The following is a 14,702-nucleotide window of genomic DNA, read 5'->3' as shown; positions in this document are numbered from 1 at the left end:
TAACGCTCGCGGCACGGACACAGCATCGGCCGGGCGTACTTCGTGGCGTCGTAAAATCTGTTTAGGGCAACGTAAAAGCACCGCGTGATACCCAGCAACGCGAGGACAATACCCGCACTTTTAGATTTATTTCGTGATAAGTGCGATGCCAACCGCTATAATACACCTCCTAGCGAGATTACCGCTCCTCGCGACACCCCTGCTCGCAGTCTCTGTCGTTTTACGTTACGTTGCCCCGAGACGAAAGCGAAGGAGAGAAACGCGAGAGAGAGAAGCTAGAACAGCCTGAATTATACCGTTCTTCTTTTACCTTGATCGACATCCTCAGCCTCGCTCGTAATTTTCTCCTCATCCGTTGCTACCGTCGACTGTTCGTCTGTCTCCTGCAAAAGAAACCAGAGGGATGCTGTAGAAGCGATTCGTTAGGGCGAGGACTCGAGGCGAATCGCAGACGTTATTATCACGGGCGCTTATATTTTCGCGCAAACAAACAGATATCGACTCCTTCGGGACCCGGTCTGGAGTAACCCGAGCTAATAAATCTGCGGGAAAGTTTGCTCGCGATAACCGCCACTCGGAGAAGAAAAGGAGGCGGCTGGATGCCAAGGAATTAGCTCCCCTTTTCGTACCCGTCGTTCGGTTCTTCGCGCGTGTCAACTCCCCGTTGAAACTATTTTCGAAGCTTCTGGATCTTTGGACGCGAACGATCGCCAGGAATACAGCCGGCGAGTACGAAAGCTCGCGCGTAATTTATAGGTATCCACGCAGCGAGGAGACGGAGAAAGAAAGACGATCCGTTCGCGGCGACACGAATGGCGGGAAAATTTGGCTCGCGCAAACAGATCGTCGTCCGATTAATGCGTATTAAAATGAAAATTGAACTCGCTTATCTTGCTGCCACCTGGCGAAAGACGAGAGGAACGTGAGACGGCAGTCGTTGCTCGTGCTGCATAAATCGATCGTCGGACAGTTTAGAATTACGTGGCAAATACGCCTTTTCGATTAAACCGGTTCTCCTAATCGTTCGCGGTTCCCGTTAACAGCTAACCAAACGGACAGATGCAATCGATCTACGCTCCATTTACGAGGCTATCTCCGGGGCGGAAAGAGTCACGCGATACCATGCTGGAATTCTCCACTTTCACATTGATCTACGACCCAATTTTCATACCTTCGCCGTGGCCCTGACTTCTTCCATGCCTTTTATCCAGGCCCGAGGCGGCCCATTGCACTCGCGACTAAATATATTACCGTCGCACGATTGATCGCCCAACGTACGTCGTTTCGACTGACTTTTGTCCTCAAGGTCAGCCGCCTCCGCGAAACCACGAAGCAACACGTGTGGGTGACGGCCCCGCGTCAGGAGACCTCTGTCTTCCTCCGTTTCTCTTCATTTTTCCTTCGCTAAGTCACTCGCAACGCGCGGCACACGAATGTGTGCGATGGACGAGAGAGATTTAAACGCATTCCCTCGTCGTTGAAGCATGAAGCGTCGGGTATAAATCTCTGGGAGCAGACTGAAAAAGCGCGGCCAACACCTGAGCTCCCGAGCCAGAGACAACGGGGCAGGCCTTCGGTTCCGTGGAGCTCAAGGTCAACCAACTGGACGCTACGTAAATCATCCTCCCTGAGCTTTAACGTCCCTGGATCTTGAAGAAGCTCCGAGCGAAATTGAATTTCCGATGTTTAGACGCGTCGATGAATTTCGAACCTCGGCAGACCGGTTTCTTTTCGTGATAGAGGGAATTGGGAAATAGTCGACGATATCGTTTGGGAAAAAATGAAAATTTCTGTGACTCCACTCTCCTTGTCTGAACCATCTGTTATGAAAACGTAAGTTCTAGGAGTATCCACGAATTTTTGTTTTTAAGGGTGGGTTCAAAGTTCCGCGCGCTTCGGGCTAGGTTGAGCTAGGATCGTCATCCATCCGCTTTGATACGCTGAAATTTTGGGTCCTTCTGTCCGAGATACGCTGCCGGAATTCTATTTCTATTCGGCATGCTTTTACGATTGTCAGATATTCGCGTGTACACGGTTTACGAACTTTTGTTAACGATGCTTGCGCGTGCTAATGTCCGCTGTGAGACCATAGTCGCTTCCGTTCGTTTGGCGAACGCCGGACCAGTCAACGTTATCTCTCTAGTAGCTGGAAATTATTGGAAAGCGATATCGAGACGGACCCACCGTGTCCCTTCTTCGATTCAAGTGAGAAGTCGGCGACACGCTGACACACCTTTCCGAAATTGTTCGTATAATAACTCCGGTCGTCGACGAGAATCGTCTCCTTTGTAATTTAAATGAATGGAAGTCTGATAATCTAACGTAACGCATCTCAATTTTGTAAGCATTCTGAATAATATTTGCAGAATTTACTTTCCTTGAAACGAATACGTAATCGAGATTGCTCTATCGCTCTCAGTTTCCGAAAAATGTAACTTTCTCTTAAAGAGACTCAGATAATATGCGTGGAAAGTACTCCTACTGTTATTGCTGTTCGTGTAATACTTCGTTCTATTAAAAAATATAGAGGAAATAAAAATATTCTGACATACGTATACGTATTATGGAAATTTACCCTATGCAAATGCGAACGCAGTTATAGTTCATAAAAATTGTACGAATTATTAAATTTATTATCAATCACAATTATTACGAACTCGACAGGTACACGTAAACACTTTTCTATAAATGTAGGGGTCCCGGCGTTTTCCCCGCTCACCCCCACCCACCTGGTTTCACAGGTAACCTCGATGTAGCGGCGGTGCTAGAAGAGACGACAGGAAAGAATACGCATTTTCCGTCCCGTGCCAGATAGTAGAGACTGACTCGTTTACTAAGGCCTTTCTAGCAGGTTCTGCCATGGACGGGAATACTATTAGAAGGTTGGAATTTGTATATATACGAAGCGAAGGTCTTCCGAGGACTTGCGAGAAAGTTCTCGAACCTTCTTGAAGTTGGGATCCATCTAGTGGCGAGGGTGAGAATGACGGTCGCCACACCTATATGCGCCATGACTATTCACAATTACCGATAACTAATTAATTAAATTTTCTTTTTCACGTATATGTTATTATCTTTTCTAAAACCTTTCTAACATCGATACTAACACGCAATTAAAAATCGAGGGAGAAAAGGAAACTGCAATGAGTAAAACGAACAACTAAATATTTCTAAATTTCCAATCGACTCGTGTTAACACTCTCTAATATAGGAAAAGCGAAAATACCCTGATCTAATCTGGATAACATATCATACATATATACTCTACACAAATGAAATATTAACCTACATAAGTATTCGCGACTGCTATGCTTGCGACGAAAATGATTCAAATCGTTCGTCGTACGACACAATAGAACGCCAAAGAAATCGTAAAATGATCGACTCACCGTTCGTATGTCGCTTCACCGTAGTCATGCAGCTCGAAATTAACAATACATGGGACGTACGCCTTGTTCTCTCTGCTCTATGTTATCTCCAGTAGGATTGATGAAAACGTCTATTCCTTTATGGAAATTTCTTCACACCACTCGAGAAAATACGCGGTAATACGAACGCCATGATGGACTTCTGCGCATGAACAATTGCGCGAAAGTAGCGCATGCGCAGTTCATAATTTCATCTACGCGTGACGTCAGAATGCCCGCGAAGCTAGCGCATGCGCAGTTCGCAACTTCATCTTCGCGTAATATTACAATGCACCGGAAATGTAACCACGCCTAAAACTATTTATTCCAGAACCACTAATTACTAATATCAATTCTCTATAATATAATTGCATACAAATGAAAGAACTGCTTTAACAGTATTTTAAAAAATTATAAAATGGATAAACCCTTAAAACTGCATTATAAATTTGACATTTTAACCAAAAGTATAGAAGAAATAAAAATAATTTGACTTACTTATTCGTAGCATGGAAATTTATACTGTAAAAGTATGAATGTAGTTTTAGTTTATAAAATTAGTATTATTAATAACCAATAAATATTGTTAAGAATAAATTGTTTACCCTGTAAATTTATAATGAAAGTGAAGAAATTAATAAATTATCATTTGAACTTATATGTGTTAAAATATACCTATAATTTATAAAAAGTTTATAAATTATTGCACTGATTGTTAATAACAAATTAATATTGTTACTGACAAAGTGTTCACAATGTATACTTATAATAACAGTAAAAAAATTAATAAATTATTGTCTATTAAAGCGGAAAAATATTAATTAATGGCATCGGTAAAATTCGAAAATTTCCGAATGGGGTGGGGAGCTCGGCCGATCGGCGGCTATATAAGGAGCAACGCGACGCAGCAGAAGTCATTTGTCAGTTCGACTTCGGAAGTGTAACATCTAAATTTTCGTTGTGCGCGAGGGGTGGGAGGTCGAAATGAGGTTGGGGTTGGCTACCCCACCCTCACCCCACCCCATTAAACAATTTAATCATTTTTTCTTTGTTTTCAGATATTAATAATTTTCTTTTGGTTTTCAGGTATTAATTATTTTTATTCTGTTTTCAGATATTAATTATTTTTTTCTTTTTTTAGTTATTTATATTTCATCGTTGGGTTTTTCCTTTTCCAGATTTTATTTTTTCGTTTCTTTATTTGAACATTCGAATGTTTCGTGTAACATTTCGTCGTTGTTTTCTTTTTGTTTCATCGTTGGGTTGCTCGTTCCACTTTTATTTCGTTTCCTCTTTCTAATCCGTTTCATTTCAGGTTTATATATTTTTTTTTTCAGACTTTAATTATTTTTCTTTTTCCAGATTTTATATTTCCGTTTCCATTTACTTTTATCTGAGAATTCGAATATTTTACATAATATTCGAATGTTTCGTCTTTGGGATGTTTGTTACATTTGGTTCACCTTCATGGTTCACACTCGTTTCGCTTTTATCATGTTTCAGATGGGTGCTTTTAGATTTAAGTAGTTATAAGTAGTTAAGATAGATTCCTAGACTAAGTCTCATGTGCGCGCTATCTGCACAAAGGTGAACTACCTGACTTGGAGCGAAATATATAAATTCTCTGTTCTCTTATCCCTCTCGTTTTCCAAATAGAACATAATTGTTTTCGCGATAATCGCGATCGTTCTTAAGTACCGACTAGCCTGCGCGACGTACTCCCATGTACTCGACAACGTCACGTCTCATAAGTCATCCTCACGACTCGTCTCCGACACTCATTTCCAGCCATTGTCAATCTCGTCATGCATCGAGTTCCAGGGTGGCCCTAGGGCCCCTGATTCTTCTGGAATCGATGCGGGGGTCCAGCACCCTGGTCGTACGCGACTGGGGCATGGGGCTGCAGTTGGACGGACATAGTGTCTACGGTCAGACCACAGGGATGATTCAGTTCTACCCCGTGTGGCAGGGACGCGAAGTGTCTGTCCGGCTTGCAAGGCCCCGCTGGACCCTCGTAACGACTCTGGGAGTTTCATTGGTTCGGGGACTACCCTTGGTCCACGTGTAAGTCTTGACGAGTAAGACAGTGGCTGATCATGGACTAGGCCTAATCGGGAGGGTGCCGAGGCATGAAGTTGTCTTGTACACGAGAGTACGACTCGTAGGCTAGTCGGTCTTTCGAATGATCGCGAACTCGTTCGGGCGCGTCGCGATTTTTAACTTGCTCGCGTTTTTCATATTTCCTTCCCTATTTTTATGGGAACTTGGAAATATCAAAGTCTGTTGAAATAAAATATTTTAGCGTTGCGACAGTAGAGTTTTAGTATACCGAATCGAAGTCCCTTTGATAAGACACGAAATTTTATAAAGTGTCAGTAGAGTCATTTTAACTTAATTCGCTTCAAGTTACATTAGGGTACCTTTGATACAGATAGCGCCAGCAGGCTGCGCCACTAGGGCACATGTCCGGGTCTCGATGCGTAGCCACCTCCTCGTGGTGAGACCTGGTAATTGGTATCGTTTTCCAAAGAATAATTTTTGGAAAACAATACCAAGCTAAGTGCTACGCTGCAAATTTATTGTATTTCCCATGTATTGTAAATTTTCAATGTTCCATTTGAACTTTATCACATTTCCAGAATTTTATAATAGAATTGCATTCTTCTTTGTGTAGACTTATACATTAATTCCATTGCACTTGGTACTGGGATTACGTGTAACTACGGAACTGTCGAGGCTAGAGAAGCAAGCAATGGCTACGTGGTGGTAAAATCCCATAAAGTGAGGGTGATTCAGCAATTTCAATTATAGATTTGTTTTCAAAAAAATAAACTCGACTAGAATTACCCAATGGATAATGGAAAAAAGTAAATTTTCGAAGTAAATAAATTTAAATATTCCGTATTTTCCGTTTAAATTGCTATGAATATTCATACACGAATAAACGTAATTTATGAAGAATATATATGACTCATTTTCGCGTATTATCAATTTGTTTACATTATCTATGTCATCGCAATTAATTGAGCTACAGAAATTTTTTCGCCCCACTTTCGGTCAGCCAATAATGCATCGATCAATCGATTACCTATCGCAAAAATGATCGAAGAACTGGTTGTAAAAAGGAATCGAATTACCCGACACTACCGATTGGACTGTGAGGGAGAAATTTTATACCACGTTGTTAGAATATCATGCCGAGACGTGGCATCGAAATTTAACGCGTATCATAAATATTTCAGCATAATACAGTTCCGACGTGGCGGTTTGGTTCGAATTAATTAATTACAGAATAGAAGTCCCATCTCCCACAATGGCATTCATTTTTCATTCCCCTCAGTCTCATCGTGCTTCGACATAAATATTTAACTGCGGTCCAGCCCATTATCGATCGTTACACGAAACAAAACTTACTTCAGTCTGTTCCACTCTTCCTTCGACCGCTTGTAGCTGTTCCGCGAGTCTTATGGCAAGATCGATGTGGGCACGTAACCACCTCTGCCATTCGTCCGCGATTTCCCCGATCTTCGTCAGCCAAATCGACCAAACTCGCAGCTTCTCCGATGGCACAGCGTACAGACGTTCCATCGACCTTACCACGTCCCTGCCATTTCGAAGCATTTGGTCAATTCAATTTCCCCACGACTCGCACATCCGCTCCTTCCTGTTTCTAACTTTGGAAAATACTTGGAAGATTTCCTTGCACCGTGAATCTTCCACGGTATCGTCCACGAGGTCGTTACGGGCAGATTTATCGGGTAAAGAATTCGAGAAGCAACGACGCAAATCGCTATCCTCCGAATAAATCCGTATTAGCGAGCTGTCGCGAAATTTTTCCAGTTTGTTCTACCGTACACGTACGCGAAGAGTAAGCTCGAAGGATCCCTTAGCCCGGGGTATCCGAATTACGCAGCGACGATAAATACCAACGCGAGATACAAGCTGGAGGAACAGCGGAAACAGCGGGAACAGCGCGAAGTGTATGGAAAGTTAGACGTTTGTTTGGAATAACGGCGGGGCTCGTGTTAAAAGAACAGAAATACAGGCGTGCAGCTAAAAATAAAAAAATTCCAATGCCGTTCCCACGAACAACCTTGTTTACCCCGTTCTCAATTTTATCCTGTTACGAGTGGCATTGCGTCAGGTACTTCTCCCACGACGCCGTTATCTATTCTGCACGATGATATTCGGAAACGAAGTGATTCGCAACGGCGATGTTTGTCGATTCTCGCAGGGACTGGGAAAAGGAGACACCGAAATCGAGGTAACGCGAGAAAGAGGAAAATTCGAGCAGAGCCACGTTACAATGTCCATAAAGAGACTTGGTTGAGCCACCTAAGAGACTCGGGTAGAACCGCGTCGCGAATATAAGAGTCGTTGAAGAGTCCACCGATGACAACTACGGATAGTAATGCACGGATGACGTCAGCAAGTGAGAATAACTTTTAGAATTAGACGAGGCTCTATTCATAGACCATTAAAGACGCGTATTAGTGGAAAAGTGAAAAGTGTCGCGACAAGTTTAGGTCTTCTCGTCAGATCTGACACTGTGACTCGAATCAAAAACGGTTGGTAAACAGGCTTATTAATAAATAAGCTCGACCGAGATGCACAGTGGAATGCAGTTTACTCGACTTGCTCGAAAAAACGACCGTGTTTCGTAATTAGAAAGAATGACTGCAAAATGACTGAATGTCCGCGACCACTTCCTGTTTCCCTGACGGCCTCGATTTGCGTCATACAACCTACACCTTGGACTAAAATTACGGTTCAGCGATCATCAAACTATTTCGAGATCGTATCCACCAGTAGCATGCTCGAACGCCACTTTCCTCTCGTCGACATTTTTCTAGCCGGTCAGCTTCGGGATTCGTACATACTGATCTAAACAAACGAGATTTACACGCGCGGCCAGGGTGTTTACACTCGCGCGCGCCCCCTGTGATAAGTTGAGAACTCAAATAAATAGCCGTGTAAAACATTGTTCGCGTAGGTGGCGAGGAAACGATAGAGCTCTAGGTCGTGGAGCTACTAGAATGTAACGTCAAACGTTCTACTTACGGATCCGACTTCACCGTTTGGATCATCTTCGCCTCGTGCGGTGGCAATTCCTGTTCCGCTTGCTGAAAAGCGAGAAACGATTTAGTCTGCATGTACGAGACAATAATTACAGTAGATTTCGTTAAAACCAGAAAACGTAGCGATGATCACGCGATTAGTGAAGACGATTTTCGACGAGACGAGCGAATTTATGGGACACCGTATTCATCGTGCAACGGATTGCGTATAGTATCCAATTTGGTGGTGCGTATTGCTAGATTAATGATCATCGATCTGCCAATTCGCGTTATTAATGACAGAGAGACCGACTAAGTTGCCGAACAGGCGATCCACGATGACCATAAGCACGCTCTCGGACCGTTCTCGCGGAGTAAATTAGGAGAGCCGATGACCTGGCCTAACGAGACATCGTGTTCCACTTTGGATTACAACGGGCGCCGCCATTTTCTTCACTAAGCGAGCAATTAACTGGAAGAAGTCTGTCGATAGACCGCGAGATAGACACGTCGCATAGAACTGATTGCTCGTTAAGTAACCAGGCCATTCAACGTTGTAAAATTAATGAACCTCGCAGCGGAACATCCCGCGGATTAAGCGGACGTTCATTCGCGAATATCCGCGTTAATGAATTTTCATCGGCTTCGCGGTGAAGAACGAACAATGAACGCGAGGTTATAGTAGTGGAATCGAAATTAATGTACTACGATGAGGCACCAGTCGATGTACATACGCGTGGCGTCGCATACTACCCTAACCGTGCATATGCGAATTAGATGCGTCGACGAGACGGTCAGGTAAAACGAGCGTTGAACCGATCGGTGATTCTAGTGGACGTAAGTCCAAACAGCGATGGCGAATTCCTGCAAATCCTGCAAAGCTTGCTCGCCAGCTCGTGCCCGCGGGATGAACGAGGGTTCGATTCCCCATAAACGAACTCGCGCTCGATAAACCCACTGATTGTTAATTTATCGTCGGCCCAGCGTCTGTTCTCCGGCGACATTAATCTGCTCTGATCGCGAAATGGATACATAAATCTGGGCCCGGGTCTGCGAGAACTTAAGAAACGGAATTAAAAAGCAAGGACCGTCGCGGTGGCGCTGCGATCGGCCAAGCTATACGAAATATGGCGGCCCTAGGGAAAAATAGCGCGCGCACGTGTCGCTGGTTGGTAATTAGATGGCTCTATCAGCGTGGAAATATGACTGGCACGGTGGTAATTAACGGCTCGGCGAAACGATGATTCGACGAGACAGGTTTAATCTATTGCCTCTAAAACGAGACTGTTACGATAATTAACCGGGTATTCGTGACTCGAAGACGGCGCGATTTTTCCTCGGAACGAGTCTCGCGATTATCCCGAGCAGAAGCCAAAAGTGACTAGGCTCCGCTCTGCAGGGGACTAGCTCGCGATCTGACGGTGGGAAAAAAGAAGGAAAATGGTAGAACGATTACGAGGCGGCGTGTTTCCAACATGATTCCAAGGGTCCGTAGCTCCACGACAGATAGAAGTCGTGTCGACGGTGAAATAAGTCTGTTGTTATAAATATCGCGCGGACGATAGCAAAAATAGCAGCCAGGGCCGTGACAATTGGGATGCTTCGCGGCGATCTCGGCTAAATAGAGCGGGAAATATGAAAGCGGTTGAACGCGAAGGGATGTAAATTGAAATAAATCGCGCGAGTTCGGGTCTTCGTTGACACGAGCAACGACGGAGACGCGTCGTTAATTATCCCGCTAACGAATATTCCGTGCAGGAAGAACGTTTCCTACTGTCCTTGCTTAACCGCCAATCAAAACTTGTTATTCTTCTAACAAAAGTTGCCAAATATCCAAGGGAAGGAGTATTTGCCAACGCAAATACGAAAAATTAACTTTCCCATCGCGTGAAACTCCTCTTCGTCCCTGCGACCGGGCGCAACTGATACTCGCAGAAATTAGTTCGCGACATTAATTCGCCTGCTTCCTCCCGGCAGTCGTAACTTTGCCGAATTCTCAAAATACGAGCACCGACTCGACCCACGACCCGGGTAAAACGTTAAAATACGAACGGCACATTCGACCACGAGGAAAGCATCGAACGTACCAACCTACCCTTCTTTATCTCTCCCGGTTAAAGCCTGGAACCTTTGGGTTTTTTCCAGCCAGGAAATATCGCGCTAAACTATCCCTCGAGTGGTGGGAAATTTTTTCCCCGTCGTGGAGAAATGCAATTTTCGGAAGAATTTCCGTGAGATGCCAACGAGGATCCGCTCTGAAAGCATTCTTTTCTCTCGTTCCGGAGACGAAACGAAACGAGAAACACGGCGAATCCCGTGAATGAACGAGGAAATTGCTGTTTGAACGGTTAAACGTTATCGATCAAGATCGTGGACGAGTAAATAACGGCGTTGTAAGTCGCGTTCGCGATAGAATCGCGAGTGTGAATGCGGCTTGTTGATTCGAATAGTCTTTGTCACGGCCCCTGCAGCGCGTTAACGTTAAATAAACATCGACAAATACCGTGGCAGTGTCCACTGACAGCCGGCAGCGACGCCTTGAAATTCGCCGCGATAAGTCACCCAGAGGATTTCTTATTCCGGACAGTGATGAATGTGTTCAGCAACTTTTCCGACAGACTCGGAAAATTCGCTGGCAATGGAAATAGACGACGAGCTTACTCCGTGAGGAACTCTTTCGCTCTTTTTAACAGACGCGAAAGATAATGAGAAAACGGAAGTAGAAGCGGACGGAAAAAGGGGTTACCGAGGGTAACTAGAATTTCGATAGGTCGAGTTGATAGGGTATAGATGAAAGGAACGATTAGTCGTTGTCGCTTTGATTTTAATCGACAACACGACGAACAAAGTTTCGCCGGAGGTTCGAAGTTAGAATCGTACGAAAAATCTCGTCACCGCGAAGGAAGTGAAGCAAGAGTCTGGAAAACTCGTGGCACCGATTCTCGTGATATATTTTTGAAGTTACCAACGTTTGCTTGCGAATTTTTCGTTTCATATACTCGCGATATCTTCTTCCAATTTCTCTTCCATTTCTTTTCGATTTCTTTTCCACTGGGATATCGACGATCCTCCTATCGCCAGAATATCAAAAAAAATCTGTAAACCACTTACAGAATCGATTACAAGTTCCCAAAAACTTTCAAAGAACCGTTTGGAGAAAGCAAAATCTACAAATACTGGTCCTCAGTTGGCTTTCTCGTAATTTCGCGCTGTTATACGAAGCGGAAGATATCAGTGCTGCGAGAATAGAGTCTTAAAATTTTGTACATCGAGTCGAATATCCTTTTAAGAACGCCAATAAAGTGTCAGTAGCTTAACTTTCTTTCTCCTGTTCCAAATTGTACCGGCGTGTCTTTGGTGCGGAATTCCGCAGTGGGGTGACTACTGCAAGTCCCTTAAGACCAGGGACTCGATGCGTGGCTACCTGCTGATGACGAGGCCCGGTAATTGGCACGGTCTTCCAAAGATTCACTTTTGGAAAACGATGCCAAGCAGAGAGTTTCGCATCAAACTATTCGGAATTAATTCAAACTTCAAATTGAAATATAAATTAAGACATAAAGATAATTATAAGTTTGGCATTCTATCACAGACGGTAACATGCAGAACGGATATAGAATAAAATATTTGAGAAGCTATCGGAAGAATAAACGAAACCGATATAACCAAGAATCTTCTTCGTTTATTCATACTTTCAGTAACTCTCTCGAAGAGAACTTTTGTACAAAAGTTATTAACGATTTTCTCTTTTCTGTGTAAATTTTCCTCTCCTTTCTCTGAATTCGTTTCGATCCCCGGTTCTCAGAGACGTTCCACGTGAAAGACGAAAAAATCGCGATGGTAAATTTGCAGAAACCGGAGAACGTGCGGTTTGCGAGTTCATTTCACCGTCTCGGCGGCCATGACAGACGAATGGACGATAAAACTCCTGACTGAGAATTCTAGGGCAAAAGCATCCCGGTGATTCATCGGGGATCGATATCGTATCAAAGTGATAACGCGAAATTAGCTACATCGCTTTACAAATTGTTCCGCCACCGAACCACGAATTACACCCTTATAGCACTGTACCCCACGATATCAACGAGATACTCGCGACTATCACCGTGACGGATAGATAATATCGTCTATAGGGTACTCGATATCCCTCAGCGAATATCGCTATTAAATCGTCGTAGAAATAAAGTTGATCGGCGGGGAGAAGAGAGTCGGGGGGTGAAGCGCGGAGCGAAAGGGGCGCGAAATTTAAGTTCGGAACGTGTTTGCGAAATAGAGTGCTTTCAATCGCGAGTATCATGAGCGGAAATTGCGGCACGCTTGAATTCCGAGTGCGAACGAATTCCCTCGTCGATGATAAATCGAACGTCACGTCTCCGCGAATTTTTGCCCCGACAAAGCTGCATGTAACGTGCAAATTATTCCCGGGCGCAATTTCTAACGCTGAAGATCGTTTGATTTATACACGTTCTACGGCGAGAGACGTTTGAATGGCGGATCGAGGAGGAAAAAATAGCGGAAAATCTGCTTGATTCCCGGAAGAAAGAAGTCCCAGGGATTTCTTTCCCGCCCCTACCCCACCTGCTCTCAGCGGACGTCGATATCGCGAGAAAAACTTGCACCCCGGAATAAACCACAGGCGAGGACCCGTTGAAACGTTTCGAAATTTTCGCAGAACCACCGACATTCGTCCGATGAGTCACGTAGAATTCGTTTATTTTCCGGGGCACGCGAGTGGCCAACTAATGAGGCATGTAGGCGGAACTTCGTCTTGCAATTGCACCGGCAATCCCGCTAAGTGGGCAGGAAATTATTTCACTGCCGGCGAAACTTTCGTTCGCTTTGCAGCCGATATCGCGGAATGGATTAGCATCGGCCGCGGGAATATCGACTGGCGAATTTATCAGGACCGCGATGGGGGACACTCGCCGGCTATTATACAGCCTTTACGGGTTATCTCGAATTAATTGGCTACTCGTGCCACGCGAACGGGATAAAAGAGTCGTTTAGATCTCGTTAAGGGACTCGAGTTACGGAAATTATCGGTAATGCCAAGATCAATGTTAGAGGGGGCCAGAAGTTGCGCGTCACGATTCCACCGACTGCCAAAAAGCAAGCGGACTCGGCGCGTAGAAAACACTCGTACGCGTCGTGTTCGTTAATTTAAACGCGGCTTACCAGAGAAACATTGTAACTTTGTCAATCTCGACAAAGATTCCGCGCTAAAATTAGAGTCTTCGCAACGCGCGAAGATTACATCTCGCTTGGTCATCTAACGCTTCGCCTTATTTTTAGGGTGCTGCTCGTGCGATACTGACTCGGAAAAAACGCAGCGCGAAATCTGTGATCCGATCCTCGGTGCGATTACGAACGAAGAAGCGTCTCAAAATTGCGTTTGGACATTGGGGGAGAAGGAGGAACGACGGGGGTTCGCGTGCGGAATATCCGAAGAATATCGAACACCCTGGTCCCGATCGGGACCACGTCGCGAATACCGTTTACATTCTGGTGGAGAACGAAATTCCCTCGGTCGCGTAGTTGTTTAACCGGTGTTAGTATACCGAACGCGACGCAGGATTTCGTGACAATTCGGACTAATGGCGCGGCGGTTGAACCGATAATAATTCAACATTTAATTATGATTCTGTCATTTCGTCGAGCCCGGTGCGTTCAGCGCAAGACCGCAATCTATACGCGGCCAGAGCGTTGCGGCGCGTATCGGAATATCGTATCGAATCGAAAGATAGATCGTCGCGTCAACCTCGAAACAAAGTCAAGAGCAGACCGTCGATATTTCATCGCGGTGGCTAGTCCGTTGAAAACAAAACCGCGAACACGCCGCGTGCGTTGCGTCGTTGTTCGATGAATTACGTAAGTTATGCAATCGGACTGACCGAGCGAGGATTGCCAAGAATTCCGCGCCGAAACACCGTCGCGTCGCGACGCTCGTTCGTGCCGCGGTCGAAAATGAATTTTTTCCTCCCTAAGTGTTCCCTTATTCTTCTCGGCAGTTGGGCGAATTACGTAAAAACGGAGGAAAAAGCGGGACAAAAAGGAACAGCTTCGACGAAACTCGGTGCTACTCTGTCATTTATTACGATGGAGCTCCGAAGAGATGAGAGACTACGGGCGGGTATGTAAGGGTCGTTAGTAGTACCTATAAGTCGCGAGTACCGAGTACCCACTTTGTCATCTTTAAGCCCTTTCTTCGCTGATGGCAATAGATTACGGACGCTTTAAC

This window comes from Eufriesea mexicana, unplaced genomic scaffold, assembly GCF_001483705.2.
Source record: "Eufriesea mexicana isolate 0111107269 unplaced genomic scaffold, ASM148370v2 scaffold124, whole genome shotgun sequence".
Lineage (NCBI taxonomy): Eukaryota > Metazoa > Arthropoda > Insecta > Hymenoptera > Apidae > Eufriesea > Eufriesea mexicana.
The sequence above is the reverse complement of the archived record's forward strand: the minus strand, read 5'-3'. Positions refer to the sequence as shown.